General features: G+C 40.6%; 1 protein-coding gene across 1 annotated transcript in view; it reads right to left on the reverse strand.

Moving 5' to 3' along the window:
- The window catches only part of si:cabz01090165.1 (uncharacterized protein LOC100333421 homolog), a 302,244-nt gene that overhangs the window by 55,489 nt on the left and 224,681 nt on the right, over positions 1-22,074 (reverse strand). The gene's annotated exons all lie outside the window — the stretch shown is intronic.

Consider the following 22,074-nt stretch of genomic DNA (forward strand, 5'->3'; position numbering starts at 1 on the left):
CTAATAGCTAGTTAACCAGATAAAGAAGGAGTAACTAATAGCTAGTTAACCAGGGGAAAGACGGAGTAACTAAGTAAGGGCACTACCCACTCATACCATGGTCACTTGCCAACGAAAATAATTAATAAAACTACTAATTTATAATTTCATACATTTTGTGATCAAAATAGCAAGTTTTACTAAAACAAACATTCCTTTCCCCCAGCAACGCCTGAGGGCTTGACTAATAACCGGAATAGCCATTCCAATCCCATAACATTCTTAGGGAATGTAAACGTTATTCACTACTTTAGGAAATAGGCGGGCCATAGATACCAAGTCACAATGGAACAAAAAACTAGTCCCTCTCACTCATCAGAAGATGAGTGAGAGGGAGAGTCGTCTGTGATCAGACTATAAACCTGTACATTAACATGAACAGTCATCTGATAAAAAGCTGAATTTTAGCAGACCAGCTGTTTGAATACACACAATAATACCTCCTTCAGCACTTCGAGGTCAGAGACGTGAAACGGAGCTGTCCACGCCCTGCAGGTGCTGATTCTCCATCAGACATGTCAATATTTATCAAATATTATCATTCTGGTTTATCAGAAGTGTTTACTTTGGCTCTTCAATGAAAAAATGGCTTCTTTCTTTTGTTTGGGTTATTTGAATCTTCTGACAATAGTTTATAGCAGTTAGAATAGGAGGGAAGTGAGTTTTTTTGTGACACCTCTCAGTGTTCAGGTGAGCCTGGAAACAAGACGTATGTCGGATAGATTACAGGTCTTAAACCTGGAGTCTGTCATTTTATTTATGTCAGTAAAGTGACGGTTGATGCCGGTCCACTGGGTCCTTAGGCTGGCAGCGCTGTTCTCCCCTGCTCAGAAAATCACAAATGACAAATGACAGTCTCAGGTTGCTATAGTTACCCCTAATGGAGTAACTGCTAACGGCTGCTGCGCATTAATTTGGAACAGTGAAAGGATTTTTTTGATCGGGACTACTTGAGAAGTTCGAAAGGTGTCCGTATATTAGAAGTTAATTGACACCAATGGAATTTACAGAGCCAATCAGAATCGAGTATTCACCAAGACCATGGTATAATAGTGATTAATGCATTACTGATACTAGTCCTAATCCAATGTTAGTGTAAGTTAATCAGAGTTAGGGAGTCATAGTTTCCTTTGCTTATATTGTGTACGTTACTGTGTGGGGTTTCTGATGTTTATCCTATCAGCTGATTAAGATCAGCTGTGACTCTCTGGCTCTTCCTGTCTCTCTCCTCCTCTTCTCCATCCACCCATTTCTTCATCAGCGGAGTCAGAAAAACATCTTTACTTATTCTCTGCATCCCTCCATCTTCCACTTTTCCATTCTGCCTCTCTCTCTTCTTTAATCTCTCCTTCGAGAACGGGGCAGGATGGTAATTAGAAGGCCAGCACACGCACACTTTCTCACACTTTGCTCTATAAAGTCTTTCATGTCGACATTCTCTCACATGCACGCACTCACTCCTGGTCCTGGACAGAAAGAAAAAAGGGAGCAGAAGAGAATATGAAAGGAGGAGAATCAATAGATTCATTTCCTGGTGCTGACAGAGGTTGATCTCTCCCTGGACTCATAATCCTGGGTGAGAGAGAGAGAGAGAGAGAGAGGAAGGTGAAGGATGAAACCAGGCGGGTTATTCTTGCCCTTGGGCAGGTTTGAGAAGAAGGAGGGAGTAATGTAAAAATACAACCTTTCTTCCCCCTTCACTGATGCCTCCCCCACCTCTGCTTAGAGTCCAACAGAAACACACAGGGAGGAGAGAGCGAGGGTAGGAAATGTCGATCTGTTATCTCTGGGCTTTGGTTCTCGACGGTTCTTTGACTATTCTGCCAGCGCAGCAAGATAAAGTGAAACCTGAGCAGCCGAGAGATAAAAAGAAGAAGAATTGCAGGAGGGGGAGGAGGTGGAGTTGGCACAGCGATGGAGGGCAGCCTCTGTATTGATTGCACTGCAAAACTGACAGTTAACTCATACCTAAAACCAAATAATTGGTTGTTCCACCCTTGACGGCAACAACTGTAAGCAAGTTTTTGGGATAACTAGCAATGAGTCTTTCACATCGCTGTGGAGGAATTAAGGCCTACTCTTCCTTGCAGAATTATTTTAATTCAGTCTCATTGGAGGGTTTTTTCAGCATGAATGGCCTGTTTACGGTCTTGCCACAGCATCTCAATCAGATTTAAGTTCTGACTTTGACTCGGCCACTCCAAAAACTTCATTTCTTTAAGCCATTCAGAGGTGGACTTGCTGGTGTGTTTCTGATTGTTGTCCTGCTGCATAATCAAAGTGTTTTTGGCTTGATAGCCGGACATTCTCCTTCAGGATTCCCTGGTAGAGAGTAGAATTTGGCAAAACATCGAGGTGCAAAGCAGCCCAGACCATCACACTACCACCACCATGTTCGACTGTTGGCATGATGCTCTTTTGATGAAATGCTGTGTTAGTTTTACATAAGATGTAAGGGGACACACACCTTCCTTGTGTTCATTTTGGTCAGCAGTGGTTTTGGCCTTGGAACTCTCCCATGATGCCATTTTTGCCCAGTCTATTTCTTATTGTTGAGTCATGAACTCTGACCTTAACTGAGTCAAATGAGGCCTGCAGGTCTTAGATGTTGTTCTGGGTTCTTTCGGGACTTCCTGGAGAAGTCATTGATGCACCCTTGGAGTAATTTTGGTAGCCCAGCTACTCCTGGGGAGGTTCACCACTGTTCCCAGTTATCTCCATCTTCTCCATCTGTGGATAACGGCTCTGATGGTTCAGAGGAGTCCCAAAGCATTACAAATGGCTTTGTAACCCTTTCCAGACTGACAGATGTCAATGACCCAAAAAGGGGGGGGGGGGCAGTTTTCTCATGTTTCTCATCAACAGCAGTTTTCAGACCCTTGAGACAACCATACTACCTATTCGAATGGTACCCTAGGCTGGGGGTTCCCAACCTTTTTTTCCTAAGGGCCCCCCTACTCACATTTGAGAAAGCCAAGCACCCCCTGGACCAAAGTGGAGGAAGTAAACATCAATATCAACTGTTTTAACTGACAAAATACAAACATTACAGGCCTACAGACACTTGTTCTTAAAAATATCTATTTATAAACTATCCATTATTACGACAGTGTATTAGGGACACTAGAAAAAAAAATATAATAAAGAGGATCTGTTAATTTTTTAAGGAAAATAAAAAATTCTCAGGCTGAAAAGTCATTAATTTGAGAGAAAAATACTAGAAAAATGATGTCAAAAGTAGTAAATGAATGCCAATCAAAACTTGTGATAAGAAAGTCAAAAATACAACCAATGACTTTAGTTTGGTTTCTTGTAAATCTCAGACTTTTCAATGTTGTTAATATGTGATTTCAAAAACATTGAATTGTTTTAGATATTAATGTCAAAATGTAAGACTTTTTAAACTCTGACATTTTGAGTTTTTTTTTTCCTGGAAATAAAGATCTTTAAATCTGGAAAATTTATATTTACCCCCCAAAAAAATCACTTTTTTTGCCTCAAAATAATGTATCCTCTTATTATCTTTAAGGATGACCGTAATACACTGTTGTATGAAAAAAAATACATCTAATTCTGACAACATCAGAGCAGACTGGGTCCTGTAACCCCCCTAAAATCTTTTGCATCACACCTCAGGATGCCCCAGGTTGGGAACCACTGCCCTAGGCCATTGTTAACCACCACATCCACCCCTTACTCCACCCTAAATGTCTGTTATTTTTCAAAAGATTATTTTCCCATACCCACGGTAATAAGGAAGGACATCTCAATCCTAACCGCGGGTGTCAGTCCTCCTTCTTCCCCGATGGCGCCCTCAGGAAGCTTACTCCCCACATTTATGCCGTACTTCAGACATATTTTTGGCCCAAACATGCTTAAAAGTCCCGCATGGTACTGTATGAATCCCAAGAACAAACTGTGTAAGATGTGTCAACAACTCCTCCCACAGATATGAAGTACTGTATGTTTGCTCTCTCTGTCCTGACGTTCTTTCTCTTTCACACTTCCTCCTTTGTCTGTTTTTCTGTACAGCAGCTTTTTTCTTCGGATTAACAGAGAGAGCTAAAAACATCTTCCTTACAAGATCCACTCTTAAATGTATTTCTCTTTCCTTTTCTCCCTGTCCTCTGACTGTCAGGTATAATGAGAGCTACAGCACATTAATAAATGTAGTTCCTGGGCATGAAATGTCTTTCTGTCACAGCAGAAGCTGTATGAGCTCAGATCTTTGCTGGAGGGAAGGTAAAAAATCAGTAAAAAAACAGGAAAAGTTTCCGACATCTATTTGGTCTGTAATGCAAAATTTGTCTGGCTGAGCTTTGCCCCCCGCAGCATGGGCAGCAGTGATAACCTCAGCGATGGTCACTGAACTTCACTGAACTTCTGAAATTTTCACTGCCCCATTTGTCATGCCATTATGATAGGGCAGCAGTCGCCTGCAGGGAACAGCCTGCAGCTTTTGGACTGGAATATCAGCAGCTGGGAAAATGAATAAGTAACCCCTCCGCTCCTTCCTCTATCCCTTGACAACTTCCATGATGAACCCCAGAGCTCCTGCTCCCCAACTGGCTGACGGCAGACGCTCAGTTAACACAGTTAACACCGTTCAGCAGGATTGGAAAGCTCCCAATTGTGAATGTGAAGCAGGCTGGGGAATAACAGCAGGAACGCTTGCTTCTCTTTCCCTGAAAAGATGGAGGTTATGAAAAGGCCAGGAACAGTTTGAGCTAACTATTTGTTGGGAAGTTGACATGCAGACTTTTAGGGAGTTAGAAAAGCAGATTTTAATGATGTCTTTGAAAAGAAAATGGCTTGTTTTTGTTCTTAGGATTAATTTTGGGGAACTTTACTTGAATGGAGAGTGCATTGAAAAATTTTGACAACATGACTAGCATGCAGTGGTGAATCAGGATGATTGAGAGGTGAAAATATTAAAAAGGGCCCTTGCTGAATGGGGCATCACTGCACCAAAGTTTTCATGCTTTTACATTGAAATACTAGAACTCCAGGTTAAGATAGTATTTTTTAAATTTGATTATTACAGCTTCTACACCACTGTAAGAAAACGGATCAGGAGTAATTCACTATTTACCCATTTATTTCACCAAGTTATTCGAGAGAGGTAGTTAGTGAAAAAAAAAAATTGTAAGGAGATTACAGCACTTCAATTCATTTGTCAAGTTGTGTCTGCTGAGAAGGAACCAAAGAGGGCACTTTGTCAATGTTTTCCAACAAAATAGTGACTTTGCCCAATTTTGTTGAACTACCATTTTGTTTTGCTACCATAAAATCGCTTTGGTGGAAGGCTAGAGTACTACACATTTTAGTCAGTTGTAACAGAATTATGCTATGCTTGTTGGAATTCTGCGGGGCTCGACAGCATTCTGGTGGTGAGAAGAGTGTTTTCTGAACTATGTAGCAAAAATCAGTTTGGGGTTGTGTGGCCTACATTTCTCGTCTTCTACAGTGCTCAATCCTGACGCAGAGAGCAGAGAGGATGGATTAAGAAGCTTGATCATACATGGATGTATTTTTACAGTGACATGAATATAACCCATCAGAGCATCACCTCTCATTTCCCTTATGAACTTAGAACATGTCGGCTGGTGCGATGGTCATTCAGTAGCTTACTTGGTACAAAAATGTTGATGTTTGAGTAAGGGAGAAAGTAAAGTAGCATACAGCACTTGAAACTAATGAGCAGGTATCACAGGTGTACAGCTTTTGCTGACACTGCAGTTCTTACTTTCTTGTCCACTTGACAAATTATTGAAAATGTCTGCTGGTAGCTGTCAACTTGTCATGATTTCATTGCTCCCTTGCTGCCTTGAATCTGAGTTGAACACCCACAGTTCCTGCAGAAATCTGCAGACAGACCCTCATGTAGATTTCAAAGGCTCTGCTGTAGATGCCTTTCTTCAAACTTTGATCCACTGCACTGAGTTGCACTGCTGCTACAGAGTCAAATTTAAAGATATGCCTTCCAGTCATCTCCATGTGTTTATACTCAGCCTCTTCTAGTATCATTCATATGACATTCTTGGAGACCAAGCAAGAGGTACTAGCACATGTTCAACCAAAAGGTAATTCTTGATCAATTTGTCATTTTAGCTTCAGTTTTCTGTTCTTAATACATTCAAGAACCTGATGAACATCACCCAGAGATGCATATTTCTCAGTTACTCATTTCTAGCATGCACCAGGACCAGACCTTGGCGTGTGCTGTACTATTACAAAGAGAGACATTTGCTCTGGAGTGTGTGGCGCAGTCTAAATGTTGCACAGAGGGAGACATCCCCAAATTACACATACTCTGCTTGCACTGTGTTCTGGGCGCACAAAGCTTTGCTCTGATCTACAGCATTTCTATTGCCCACTAAAAGCGTTCCTGGAGTCCAGTGCAGAAGAGATCACAAGATCACAGGAGAACTACGAGTTTACACAGGTGTAGCATGCCATGTAAATAGCATGTAAAAAACAGATTAGTTTGCCTTTCTGGGGTTGGTTTGTCATTCATTTTGACATGATTCCATGAAGTTTTTGCTTCTAGCATGGTGACTAGATTAGGAAGAAAGTTAATTTTTTTCTAAAAAGGGTGTGTGGTTTCATGTATTATTCTGCGGTTTTCCTCCTTAAAAGTGATCTTTTCTTCATCAGTGGCATGATAGTAGCTTGGTGATCCACTGACTGATTGGTGGCCTGTGCAACATGATGGGACTAAATGTTTATATAGTGATGATCTACTTGGATTGATGTGGGTTGGCCGTAGCCTGCACCGATAATTGACCTGGCAAGTATCTTGAGTTGAGTGAAGCAGAACGTGTGCAGGGGAACTCCAAAGTCTGATTAGAGGAGGAGCTATTTGCTCTGCTGTGTGAGTGGATCACTGCCAAGACAGAGTATGTGGAATTTTAGGGTATAGGTGTAGTAATGGCAGAGCTTTGGAGTGGCACTATTGTAGAAACACACCATGAAAAGGAACTTACTAAAGCTGATTTTTGACTGAGCATTGTCTAAGCAACCTCAGGACGTCAGGAGGATCCTAAATCTGACTCAAAGTCATACAGAGGTCTTAACTGACTTCAGAGAAACTATTTTTGTGTTACGCATTGATTTGTATGCATACAAACTTGTTTTATTTTCACATTGTCTCATAATTTGGAACGTTTGCTTCCATTTTGGTCTGAATCCACCCTAAAGCCCCAAAGCTGTGGGATATCTATTCAAAGTGCCAAAAATTTTTGCAAAGATAAAATAATTTTCTCTAGCTTTTCCACATTTAAATGTAAAGCTTCAGGAGTGAAATGCAGGATTTCGAAAAGTTTCTGCTCTTAGTACCAATTATAAAGGCATTTTTCTCATTTTTCTGTTGTGCTGTGGCACCTTTTAGAAACAGCATCACAAAAATATATTTTTGTCTGAAGAACATGCTCTTATAAAGGGTTTCACTCCTCCTTTTTCCGTCTTGTTTTTAGCATCCAGCAGCCTCCAGCTCCCCCAAATTTCCTCTCAGCTCTCTCCACCCCTCTAATAATAATGCATCAGTTTACAATGGATGTGCCAAAACTCATAATGCATGCTGGGTTTCAAGTCAGCACATAAAGCAGCACACACTTTTCTGCTGACTAGAATCAACGGCTTGTGGAAACCAAATACAAACAATGACAGTGTGAGAAAACACAACAGACTGGCAAATACATGAGAGAAACATGGTTTATTAGATAAGCTATAAAACTCAAACCCTCGGACCTTCAAAGTTTATTTTACATGCTGCAGATTTGTTTGGAATAAAGCATTTCTGCTTGATTTTTCGACATAAAGCAGATATTTCATTTTCATACTGTAGGGATTTTGTTTTCTGTTGTAGAGAGCAGAAACAACTTTGAATGTTCTGGTGGTTTCTGCAAGTTTAGGCTACAGAAAAACTTCAATATTATTAGGAGGAGAGAGTGATTAACTCTCTCTAATTTAACACACCATGCCTGTTTCATAACTCACTTGGTTGGTCATACTTTTGACCAGAATGTCCTGTACTTTAAACTAAAATGCTTAATCTCCTTGTCCTGTATGTTGACATGAATTCTCTGTTGTCTTAGACAACAGTTCACTGATCCTACATCAAATCTGATATAGACGGTAGCCCATCGTGCATTGATCACATCCAGTCACATGCAATCTCAGCCCAACTTTTGCATACGTCAGACACATCTGCAGAACCCAGAAGGCTAAATCCTGCAGAAAAGTTTAAGCATGGTGTTTCATGGTTGTGCTGTGAATAAAAATATGGATAAATCAGCAGAACAGTAAATATTTTGCAGCTTTAACACAAATAAAGCTCATTCACTGTCAAGATTTCATGGCTATGATCAGGAGTCTCCATCTTCTCTTCGTTCAGAGAACGACCAGACAAATCGGTGTCATTTAGGGAGAAAGCGGCAGCTATGGGCGTGGTTTACTTAAAGTAAATTCAAAAACAAAGACTGTATTTATATGGACTTAAGTATCCTGGTTTCTGTTTGTGCAAGTACAGGTGCCTTAAAAAAGAAAAAATATCATGTAAAAGTTCATTTACTGGTTTGCTGCAGAAAGTTGAACGTCTTTTTATTCTAGATTCATCTAATACAAAGTGATATATTCAAAATCCGCTCAGTCAAAGTATGAAACTATTGTGGAAAAGTCAAATTTGCAAAGATTTCCTACACTTTCATTCTCTCACTCTGGTTCAGTTCACACAACCACAATAATGGGGAAAACTACAGACTTGACAAATGTCCAGAAGACAACCACTGACATCCTCCACAAGGAGGGTAAGCCACAGAAGGTCACTGCTGAAAGGACAGGCTGTTCTCAGAAGCTGCATCAAAGCATGTTCATGGAAAGTTGACCGGAAGGGAAAAGTTTGGTAAGAAGAGGAGCACAAGCAACAGGGATGAGCTCAGCCTCCAGAGGATTGCCAAACAAAGCAGATTCAAGAACTTAGGGGAGCTTCATAAGGAGCGGACTGAGGCTGGGGTCAGAGGATCAAGAGCCACCACACAGACGGGTCTAGGAGTTGGACAACAGGTGTTGTTTGTGTAAAGGCAATCCTGAACCAAAAACGTCACAAGTTTCTCACCTGGGCGAAGGAGAAAAAGAACTGGGTCGTTGTCCAGCGGTCCAGATGACAGTCAATTTGGCATGTAATTTGGAAATCAAGGTCCCAGAGTATGGAAGATCAGACAGGAACAGAATGCACTCCAGTGTTCTCAGTCTCCACAGTCAGTGACAGTTTGGGTTGCCTTGTCATCTACTCCTGTTGGTCCACTGGTTTTAATCAGGTCCAGAATCAACGCTCTTCCTGGAGATTTTAGAACCCTTAATGCTTTCATCTGCTGAGAAGTTTTATGGAGATACTGATTTCCTTTTCCAGCAGGACCTGGCATCTGCCCACAGTCATGCCAAAACTACTAGAAAATGGTTTGCTGACCCTGGTGTTACTGTGTCTGATTGGCCAGCCAACTGGTCTGACCTGAACCCCATAGAGGATCTCTGGGGAACTGTCAAGAGGAAGATGAGAGACCCAGACTCAACAATCCAGACAAGCTGGAGGCTGCAACCAGAGCAACCCGTGGTTCATAACACCCCAGCAGTGCCATGGACTGATCGCCTCCATGCCACGCTGCATAGTTGCAGTAATTTTGAGTAAAATGAGCTCCAACCAAGTTCATCTTTTTTGGACTGATGTTTTGGGATCAAAATTTAATATTTTGAGATAAGCCACCAAGTGTTTGGACACTCCTCCCCTCCATGGCATTCAAAAAAAAATCTCCCTGTGATGCAGGACTTGAACCACTAGAGGGCAGACTCAGACAACAGAGGAGGATTTTGTAGTTTACTGTGTCGAAGGCAGCAGACAGATCAGCAGCAGAAGAACTGAGAACTGACCAGCTGCTGTAGCTAAACATAAAGATTCTGTTACAGACGAAGATACAGTTTCAGTCAAGTGGCCCCACTGAGAGCCAGACTGATTCTGATCTAGATCATTGTTGTGCATGTAGTTAGAGATCTGGTTATCTTATCTCCGCATCTCTGCGTCTTTTTTGCTTATTCTCTGTTCTTTTGTGATTTTAGTTAAAGTTGCTACCACTACAACAGTCTCATTTAGTTTTAAAAGCACCTCTCAATCTCCAGAGCCTGATATTTTAAGAGGATGATGAATCATCTTGCTTTCACCTGTAAATCTTTTTTAGTGTTCATTGCAGTGACACGTCAGACACTCCATAAGTCATCATAGTTGATTTATATAAAACATTTAGCAGTCTAGACTTGGGTAAACCAATGCAGTATAACACTCTAACTTCCTGAATGGAACTTAGAATTATATAAATATATATGAGCCCATCCCTCACTGCATGCATCACCGTCCTCTTTGAGGGATTACATCCCATTAAAGAAGGAAATGTGCCATTTTATGGAGACTTAAAGACACCTGAGATGAAACAGAACTACATGGTGCTCAGCGGAGTGACAGTAATTACAACAATGAACGTGGAGCGTCCTACAGTACAGTGTGTGATGATGATGATGATGATGATGAACAGATCAGCGCTCGCTCTTTAAGCCTGCATGGGACCAGACTGCAGAGGCGGGGCAGAGAGGGCAGAGTGGGCGTCATGAGTCTCTTCTATTACAGTGCTCAGTGGAGAGGCCAATAACTCTGCCAGAGAGCCGCTCTCGTGTTCGAAAATGTTTTGCACTTAAAGTCAAAAGTATAAGTACAGGCACTGCGGGATAAAATGGTGCTTTTACTTGAGTCATGGATTATAAGGGAGGCTCAGAGGGCTGTGGTTTAAAATGCTGACTGCATGCTTATAATTAAATTAATTTGCATACATATAAAAAGAGCAAGCAGAAGGCCAGCAGAGATAACTTTTTCTGTAATAACTGGATGCAATGAGGGTCTCTGGACCTTCCAGGGATATTTAATTACTAAAACCTTATGTTTCATTTTTATGTTAGGTTTGATGAGAGGAACATTTGTTTGTTTTACACTGGGAAGACCAGAATTTCAAACAAAGACTGCTAGACTACAAACTCTGTTATCTCTGATACAGTAGCTGGCATTTACCGGGCTTTGGCCAGTTTCATAGACAGATATCCAGCAGATAAGCACATAAACGGACAAATTGCCCTACTGAAAAATATGCCATATAAGTAAACAGTAAATAATTATGTTATATATTGAGTTACCTAGGAGATATGTTGCAAGAATCCCTTAATATAAACTCAAAGTGATTTCACAATGACCCACTTCCTGTGCGGTTGTATTTACGCAACATCGCACATGGCTTATTTAGGTGGGGAATATTCATTCAATCAATGTGGATATGTCAGACAAAGCCTTTCCCCGGGGACTAGAGAACCACTGAAAACTGTGCAGGAAAGTCAATGGTACAGCAGGAGAAGTTGTCATCTCTCCAGGTAATAAAGAAGCCAAAACAAATCGTAGTGCCAATGGCGAGTGCACCATCTCATTTGCCTGTAGCTGGGTGTTCATGCTCAGAGCGTCCTGGCTGAAGAGCCTTTGATAATAGGAGGACTGTATTGAACTGTCCCCAGTGGATGCTTTTGTCTTTATTTGGAGCTACTCCAAGGAAACCTAACCTTTCAAAGCAGATGGATACGCCCGTTTCTGTGTTTCTCACTGGCAAATCTATCTTGCAAAGCTCCCGTCTAAACCATCTGGGCCCGGTTAGAAAGTGACAGGACCAATCAGCGGCAAGGGGCAGTACTTTCGGGTGCGGCAAAGTTGTGACATATGCAAGCAGCGAGAAGAGGCCGGTGCAGTTATGGCGGCAGACATTAGCGTGGATTAGCATAAGTTTTATCAGAACTTGACGACATTTCTTCATTAAAAGAAGAACAAAGGACAGCAGTGAGTTGTTTTCTTTTCTTTTTCTTTAAAAAAAAAACGACAAAAGTCGTGTACTGACACGTTGCCGTGGTTTGCATTACGGAGTTTTGCCCTTTATACCGTTCTGTTGCTCTGATTGGCCTGTAAGGATGTGACAGACAAAATGTTCATCCAGTCAAAGGCTCTGCCCTTTCCCGAACACGGTCTATGTAAGGTTTTCCAGATGGATGTGTTTCACACATCCATCTGGCATGTCAGGTTAAAAGAAACTAGGATGATTGGATTTCACAATTTCAGTGGAGGTTACAGTTGAGATCATCAGGTTGTGTATATATATGTAATAAGTCTGTCACCAGAAAAAAGTTTGGGAAACAGTGCAATAGATACTTTATTTTTTATTCTAATTTTTCAGATGCATCTGTCTATGAGGCTAGGGTTTCCTCACTGAGTGGTTATTCCTCACTGAGTGGTTATTCCTTAGGGCTAAAGTATCCTGTGCTTATTTTAAACATCTCTCTCATCCCAGACAAGCCACAGCAGCTCATATTAGGCTCTACGATTTCAAGAAAAAGACAGAAATTTGCTCATGATGGGATGTGTGCAAACAAAACTGCCCTTTTTCATTTGCCATAAAAGGAGTAAATAGGAGCAACTTAGACACAAGCTCTGAGTGACAATCCCAGTCAAAACGGACCATTCCCTCCTCATTCTCAGCAGGCGGCTCCACTGGAGTAACAACAGCTGGGCATAAACACTAAGCTTAAGGGAACAACCAAAGCTGGTTCAAGTGCAGGAGAGAAACGTGTCATTTTAGTCCCAAAAACTCTGATTTTCTGAGCCAAGCCTGAGCATCAAACTGCTGACATTTAAAACACGAGAGGACTGCATCTCTGTGCCTGCAGGAGGCAGGGGAGTGAATATCAAAGGAAGAGGAAGGTAGTATAGAGGAGTACCTACAGTAATATTAAAGGAAGAGGAAGGTAGTATAGAGGAGTACCTGCAGTAATATTAAAGGAAGAGGAAGGTAGTATAGAGGAGTACCTGCAGTAATATTAAATTAAGAGGAAGGTAGTATAGAGGAGTACCTGCAGTAATATTAAAGTAAGAGGAAGGTAGTATAGAGGAGTACCTGCAGTAATATTAAATTAAGAGGAAGGTAGTATAGAGGAGTACCTGCAGTAATATTAAATTAAGAGGAAGGTAGTATAGAGGAGTACCTGCAGTAATATTAAATTAAGAGGAAGGTAGTATAGAGGAGTACCTGCAGTAATATTAAATTAAGAGGAAGGTAGTATAGAGGAGTACCTGCAGTAATATTAAATTAAGAGGAAGGTAGTATAGAGGAGTGCCTGCAGTAATATTAAATTAAGAGGAAGGTAGTATAGAGGAGTACCTGCAGTAATATTAAAGGAAGAGGAAGGTAGTATAGAGGAGTACCTGCAGTAATATTAAATTAAGAGGAAGGTAGTATAGAGGTGTACCTGCAGTAATATTAAAGGAAGAGGAAGGTAGTATAGAGGAGTACCTGCAGTAATATTAAATTAAGAGGAAGGTAGTATAGAGGAGTACCTGCAGTAATATTAAATTAAGAGGAAGGTAGTATAGAGGAGTACCTGCAGTAATATTAAATTAAGAGGAAGGTAGTATAGAGGAGTACCTGCAGTAATATTAAATTAAGAGGAAGGTAGTATAGAGGAGTGCCTGCAGTAATATTAAAGTAAGAGGAAGGTAGTATAGAGGAGTACCTGCAGTAATATTAAAGGAAGAGGAAGATCGTATAGAGGAGTACCTGCAGTAATATTAAAGGAAGAGGAAGATCGTATAGAGGAGTACCTGCAGTAATATTAAAGGAAGAGGAAGATCGTATAGAGGAGTACCTGCAGTAATATTAAATTAAGAGGAAGGTAGTATAGAGGAGTACCTGCAGTAATATTAAAGGAAGAGGAAGATCGTATAGAGGAGTACCTGCAGTAATATTAGAGGAAGAAGAGGGTAGTATAGAGGAGTTCCTACAGTAATATTAAAGGAAGAGGAAGGCAGTATAAGTACCTGCAGTTAATATGCAGATACTAAAAAAGCACAAGAAACACAATATCTCTCCTGCTGTTTGCTCTGTACAAACAGAAGAAATAGAAAACCACCTGAGGAGCCCTCTTTCCTCCCAGCTTTAATTGGGACAAATTTAAAGCCTTTTGTGTTTCAGTACAATGTTAATCAGGGTCATTAAAGATAAATGCAAATCAAGCATTAATTAGCAGGTTTTGTGATGTTACTGGGCTTTTCATTGGGTGTGAAATCAGATAAGCAACAGAAAAACAAACAGAGAAAAAACAGAGCATATTTGACTTTCATTAACTGTTTGGATTAATGTTGGGTTTTATTTAGATCTCATTAATTTGACCGCCTACTAAATCACTTTTATAAGTATTTTACAAATGTTCCATTAACTTTTCTCTCTGCGATTCACTTTAAATTAAAAATGTAGAAACTTTTGCTGAACTGATGGCACTTTAGTTACATTTTCATTTACTATGGAGATAAAATAACTTTGAAAGTTTTTGATTCAGGGCAAAACAGCCATTAACTATTCCTAATTTTTAAAGTCTGCTTGGTTAAGCAAACAGTGTAGAAACAGAGCTTGCTGTGGGAGCTTGTGGAGAAGCCGTGAGTGTGTTTAGATGCTCACAAAAGCAGTCATGATCTGAGAGGGTGTTCAGATAACTGCAGTACTCAGCTAATGAAGTCTGATTTAATCAGATTAGATTCATGCAGCACAAGAAACATCCTCAAATAAAATGATTATTTTCTAAGTTGATGCAATCCTGAAATAAGTCTCAAATGTCCAGGAAAAGTGAGTCAAACTTTAGTAGCAACAAGAAGCAAAGTAGCCTTTAATCAGGTGACTAGTCAGCTGTTTGGCAGACAGCTGGTACACATGGAAATCCATGCTCTGGGGTTAGATTACCTAAGCAGTCATGTAGAGTCCATTATCAATATGCTTTATCAGGGAGAGGTCAAATAAGTAAAGTGTGGAACCATAAGTGGAAGAAGAAGAAGCAGCTCTGCTGGGCAGTGGTGGGCTTGGTATGTTCGAGGAGCAGTGGCAAAAAGATAAACAAGTGCACCTCAAAAAGTGAGAATATCATGAAAATGTTCATTTTTTTTGCTGTGATTTCTATCAAGAATTTAAGCTTCAACATGTTCTAGATTTACCTCATACAAAGAGAAATGTTTCAATGTTTTAATCTTGATGATTACTGCTTACAAAAATCCACTTGCTCAAATATTAGAATATCACAAAACATCAGTCAAAAAAAAGGATTTATGATAGAGAAATGTTGACCTTTTGGAAAACTCTGCTCATTCACGCACTCAGTACTTGGTCAGAGCTGCTTTTACACAAATTGCTGCATCTCTGTGCAGTGTCATGGAGGCTATTAGACCGTGGTCCTGCTGGGGTGTTATGAAGCCCAGGTTGCTTTAATAGAAGCCCTCAGCTCGTCTGGATTTATTTATCTATTTCTTCATTACAAGGGAAAATAGACATTAATGGACATGAACATGAAAATGTGCCATATTGTAGCCATAGGCTAATTTCCATCTGTAGTCCCCATCAGGTTGATGGTATATACAACAAAGAGTACATTAAAAATCTACATAAAAATCAGACACCAAGAGACCAGACAGCATAGACAGTACAATAAAATACAGAGACCCAAATATAATGATGCAGTAGGTTGCTGCATGACCTTAGCTTAAGACAGACCAGGAATAAAGTGACCATTGCATTTAAAGTGCATAAGGCAGACAGTAAAGTGTTGTAGTGCTAAAGTGCAAGTGTGCCGATATATTGCACATGATCATGTGTGTGCTTAAAGAAGAGATTGCACATCGCCTTTGGCCTGGTGAGTTAAAGTGCTAATATTATTGCACATAGCCCTATTGCACATAGTTTGCATTAACAGATGTGTTTATGCATATATTATTGTACCAGAAAAGCATAGATAAGTGTATCTATGAATATTGCACAAAATATGCATACATAGCTGTATGTAAGTATGTATGCATAGAGATACTGCAATGGTTAAACATGGTCACAATTCTGTTTTTTTCTGAGCCACGCTTTCAGATTTCCCTTGAAACTTGCAAAGCTGGAGCATCCCCTGACTGAGCGTGGTAAAGTATTTCAGGATTGTGGAATCTGGTGTCTCTCATCTTCTTCTTCTTCACATTTCTCCAAAGATGCTCTACAGGGTTCGCGTCAGACCAGCTGACTTGTTAATCAAACACAGTAACACCATGGTCAGCAAACCAGTTTCTGGAAATTTTGCCTTCACTGTGGGCAGATGCCAAATCCTGCTGGAAAAGGAGATCAGGATCTCCATAATCTTCTCAGCAGATGAAGCATGAAGGTCTCAAGAAATTTCCTGGTAGACAGCTGATGGCGTTGACTCTGGACTTGCTAGAATACACAGGGACCAACAGCAGCAGATGACATGACTCCTCAAACCATCACTGACTGTGGAAACTGAAAACACTGGACTTCAAGCACCTTGGATTCTGGATCTCTCTATGATCATCCTCCAGACTCTGGGACCTTGGTTTCCAAAAGAAATTTAAAATTTAGTTTCACCTTTAAACAGGACTTTGAAACACTATGGAACAATCCTTTTTTTTTGTCTTTATCTCAGATGAGGCGCTGATGACATATATAGTTCACGATTGGCTGGGGACTAAAAACACAACACTTTCCTGGACTAGTCTGTGGGGTAACTCTTGATCCACTGACTCTGGTCTTAGTTCAGTCCTTATGAAGCTCCCCTAAGTTCTTGAATCTGCTTTGTTTGACAATCCTCTGAAGGCTGAGCTCATCCCTGTTGCTTGTACCACACTGAACCAGAATGAGAGAATAAAGGCTCAGGAAACCTTTTCAATTTTGACCTTTCCACAATATTCTAATATTTGAGATAGTAGATTTTTATGTTAATGAGCTGTAAGCTGTAATCATCAAGGTTAAAACAAAAAAATGCTCAGACCACCTCCATATGAAGTCTTCAGTATGCATGGAGGTGCACCCATACCTGGCAATAAGGATTACCACTTGGTAAAACAAACGCTTATGCAAAGTATCAAGGACCACAGGAAGTCCATTTAGCTTTGTTTTGATTACAATATTCAAAGACAAATAAATCCCAGAATGCACAGAAAAAAAGAACACAAAGATTGATGAAGGGGAAACTTTCCAGCTTAGGGGAATAAGACACAAATATCTCATATTAAGAGCCATGCTAATGTTTGAATCTGGCACTGGAGATAACAAATCCTACCTGACTATTTTATAAAGAAACATCTCAATCTAAATTAGATAGCACATTTCTTTTTTTAAGGCACTTAACTGACTTAATTTGAAAATTTTTAACAGCAAATGCATTATTTTTGTCTTACAAACCTTGAAATTAGACTTTTATTGAACCTAGAAAGGAATTTTTTAGTAGAAATAGGTAAATCTTCATGCTCGGGTTTGTTAGTCTGACATTACTGGAGTCAAAAAGGATTGATGTCTGGATGTCTGGATGACAACATGGCTGCTGGTAATCTTACAGATGATGAATGGGTCATTAAACACACCGGTGGGTGCAGATGAAAACAAATAAACTCTCGTGTGCTCTGATTTGGTGGAGGGTCTTTATCAGACACCAGGCCGCCTCATTCTCACATCCTGCTGTGAGAGAAACACTCTCCCTGCCGTGGGAAAACGATTAGGGTCAGCCACCACGGATCAATCAGAATGATCCATTTATTCTCTCTACTCTTAACCACGACTCCCTCCAACCGATGGCTACAAAACGGTCACTTGAGCCCTTTTGGTTTTTAGTCGAAATGAGAATTGAGGCCATGGACACATTTCAAACTGTCATCTGTTGGCGCTCCAAATGCTCCATAATGGCACTCAATTATGCATTCTGAATGATGTTGCTAGGTTACCGTGCCGGATAAGTGGCTGATGGGACCATCCAGTGGTCGCTGGGTGTTGTGGGCTGATGGAGGGTCCACTTGGCAGTTCCAGCCTGAAACACACTCTGAAATCGACATCTGGTGATTACGATGTGCAAATCAAGTCAACAAGCTGCTGCAGCCGAGGATTCTGGGATTGGAGACAGACCAGAAGTTTCCTTCAGGGAAGCTCAGTCCCTCTTCAAAATAGCCTGTTGATAAAAATGTTATAACTGAAATGATGATCAGACAAACTATCTGCTTTTACTTCTCTCAGTACTCATATGTTCTTTTACAGTAGGGCTTTATAGAGAACACATCACCTTTACCGAATCAAAGTTCTCAAAGGGAACAGCGTTTCCTGTCAGCCTACAGGTGTCAGGTATCACCCAGCATAGAATGCTCACACTGCATCTCTTAAACTCATTCATTCCAGATAACATCACTCAGCAGTGGAGAACTCTTGTTAAGGGATTTCTGCAGAAAGAAACTCTACCAAAAGGTTGACTTTTGAGCTGTTCACGACTATGGTAAATGCTCAAAACCCATTCTTAATTCTTCAGGAATTTTAAAAAGTCTCTGTTTAAAGCTCGACAAGTCAAGCCACACAACGCGGTCCAGTTTGGTTCAGTACAGCTTTGCTAGGTTTAGCATATTAAACTACAGAGCAGTGACAAAATCCTGCAAGACTAAAACATCACAAGATTTCTAGTGAAGGTGAAAAATGTCTTGCGAGATTAACAGGATACTTTGAGGCATGGTTAGTTCCCATTAAGTGGTCCATTAGGACTGGATTTTATTTGTTCCTGACACTCTCAAATAGTTTGTACTGCAGCTAAAAAAGAGACAGAGCACCAATGGTATGGTGGCCCTGAAGGCCAATAGGAATAAATATTTCAAAAGCGCAAAATATATTTCACAAAACACAAATAAATTTCACAAAACACAAAAACATTTCACAGAAAAAATAAATAAATTTCACAAAACACAAAAACATTTCACAGAAAAAATAAATAAATGTCACAAAACACAAATACATTTCACAGAGCACCTTAAGACAGGGGTTCTTAAACTTTTCGGGGCTAAGGACCCCTTACAGCGCAGAAAATTTTCCAAGGACCCCACATAACCCTTACGCTTTTAAAACACATGTTAACTGCCATTTTCATTGCCCTTTCATCAGAAAAATCTATTGTTTTGTCCTTAAACTCTACATGCTTTGTTATCAGATGACACTTTAGCTTGACGGGCTTCGTGGCTTCATTTGCAAACAGAGAAACACAGCACATTTTGGTTTTCCATCGCTGTTCTCACTGAAACCAAACTCCAGATAGCTGTTATAGTTTCAGTGAAGCTGGTTTGGGCCTAGCATCACTTGATGAAGTGAACGCGCTTTAATATTTATCCATTGTTGCTAGCTGGACCTGCACACCAAATGTGTCCCGAGTAAAGCGACTGAAAGGTGAGGAGTGATAGATTTAGGTGATATGTCACAGTCATATCTGAGTTTTTATTGGTCCAAAGCTGACTTGTGTGGGCATGATTGCTTTAGTGTGGTTGTTTTATGGTGTTGTGGTCCCTATGTGTATTTATTTGCTTTTTAATGACATGGCATTACTTTAATAATTAATTTTGAATTATTTAACGGACCCCCAAACTGTGTCTCTCGAACCCCCCAGTTTGAGAACCACTGTTTTAAAGGATCCAGTAGAGCTGGTTGTTTGGCTCTCAAATGGCTCTTCATTTGGCACCAGTTTGGCTTTCTAAATGTGGATTAAGTAACAACAAAGAATGGAGGAAAGGAAACTGGCTCTCAAATGGGAGCTAGCTACAATGGCTAACATTAAAGAGCTGTTTCGCATCTCAGGCTTTTTCATGAACGGCACATCATTACTCAGTCTCTTGCCCTACAAGGTTTATTCAGTTAATAGTCTACCACCACTTCAATTAAGAGCACGGTTGTGACAAAATGAGGATTTTTTTATATATTAATGTGGCAGTTAGCCTTTTAGCTCTGTGCAAGGCTATTTTACATATATCTCCCTTCATCTGGATTGACGATGCTACGGTAGATTACAGGACTGAGTAAATTGTGCTACTGATCGCCTCCACGCCTGGTAAATTTGCTAAACTAAGGAAAAAAATCACTACTTTGTCAAGTGTAAGGACTGTACCTAATGTATGTAGTTATTTTGGATGATAATTGAGGTGCACAGGTCCATTTAGAGCTTTAAAGCTCTAACTTTCCTCTGTTCCCATTTATTCCTAATGCCTACCCGCCCCCCATCCTCAACCCCGGTGGACATTTGGACCCTGTAGATCCAGGGTTTCATTACCATGTGTTTTCCCTCCTACCTGTGCAGCTCTTTAAGCCGACAGCCACTTGGAATCACTACAAATAAAATGGGCTGCTGTATTTTAGGCTTCATTTCTATTTCACAAAGCAAAGTGTTTAAGCAGCCAATGATCACCTCCACTCCAATCCTGATAATACCACAATTCCCATGTTTTTAACAAAATGATTTGGCAGCCAAACCACAGTGTTTTTTTCAGTCTACACATCTTTTGTTCTTCATGGTGCTGCTCTCTTCCAAAAAAACCTCAAACAGCCTGAAAACCCCTGAAACGCTTCCTACGCAAGGAAGACCTTGGTGATAACAACCCACACAGGGATGATCCGTGAGCGGAGCAAAGACAGACAGAAATGAACAGGAATCACAAACATAATCACACACACACACAAAAATCATTTCCTGCTCTTGTTTTTATCATGTAAGAATGTTTTTTTCACCTGATAAGTACCAGTGCATGAATAAATGTACATAAATATAACCAGACGACCCAGGAGACAAACAAAATAAAACAAACTCATCAGCCATAGAAAAGAACAAAAACACTCAATAAAAGAGAACGACGCTGGACTCCTTGTTAGAAGCACAGTCAGCTGTTTCTGAGTGACCTGTAGACCTCAAATATGGCTGCCATATGTAACACTGTACATTCTCTTTGCTGCTACATGGGATAAGTAAGGCAACCCAAGATGGCATTCAGATACTTCCAGCACAGATCCTGGATGGCTTGAACTTCATGAAATGCAATGTCTTACCAGTTCAAACATGAGCTCTCTCATATTTCAACAAACATCAGCTTAAATCCCAATTAGAAAATGCATGAACAGGGATTTACACCTGTTTTAGAAGTAATCGCTCAGACTGCCTACAGAAGTGGCATAGGAAGCCTTCATCTGGACTGGGTTGGTTGTGTTGACACAGTAGCAATGGCACACATTCAAAAACCGCCCCATCGACTGATGCGATCAGTCATCTTCATCCAGGAAACAAGAGCATGGCTCACTTTTGTCTGTCCAGCTTGCACTGAGGTATGCAAAAAGCAGCTTTTTTTTTCTTCTTTTTTTCTATAGATCTGGATTATTTGTCTCATCTGGCACCACTTTGCCTTATTATGTCTTTAAAACATCAACAAAAGTGGAAAAAAGGCAACCATCTCTCTGGAGAGATGGCAAACTATCGTTCAATTAAAGAGCAGCTAAGGTCAGATGGGAGCTTATTTGGGTTTAACTCTTTGCTGCATCAACGTTGGCCCTGCACTGCACCGGCCTCATGATGGCCACAGTCCAGGCCTGTGCTGGGCCCATCCCCCATCTCTACAGGTATCCTCCCAGCTGACAGATGCTGCACAGTTATGTGCCTAAGTTTAAGCTGTAAGGTGCTAGGGATTCATCACTGGCCTGATGTGCCACAAACCAAAGCTGGACAGGGGTAGAAGAGTGGCCAGATTCAAGCTCAACACATGCTTGTTGACACCTCTTGTGTCCAGGACAAAGACCGCTAGCAGGTATAAGGTAACTGTGTGCAGTTAAATGATTTAATTTATTTATCAAATTTGTCGGCACAAGATTTATTAGTTACTAACTGCCAATAATTCTTTATAAACAGGGGCTTGAAATCCTGGTGTATAATGTTCTTCTAAACTGTAATGAACCTCCTTCCACTAGAGGCCGCTGTAGCTTCAGCTAATGGCCACTGCCTTCCTGTCTCAGCTTTCCCCAGCACTTCAGCAGACATAAATATGAGAAGAGGTAGCTTAGCAGTTAGCGTGTAGTAGCAACAGCGCGGTATGACGGTTTT

The sequence above is a fragment of the Cheilinus undulatus genome, linkage group 2 (assembly GCF_018320785.1).
Source record: "Cheilinus undulatus linkage group 2, ASM1832078v1, whole genome shotgun sequence".
NCBI lineage: Eukaryota > Metazoa > Chordata > Actinopteri > Labriformes > Labridae > Cheilinus > Cheilinus undulatus.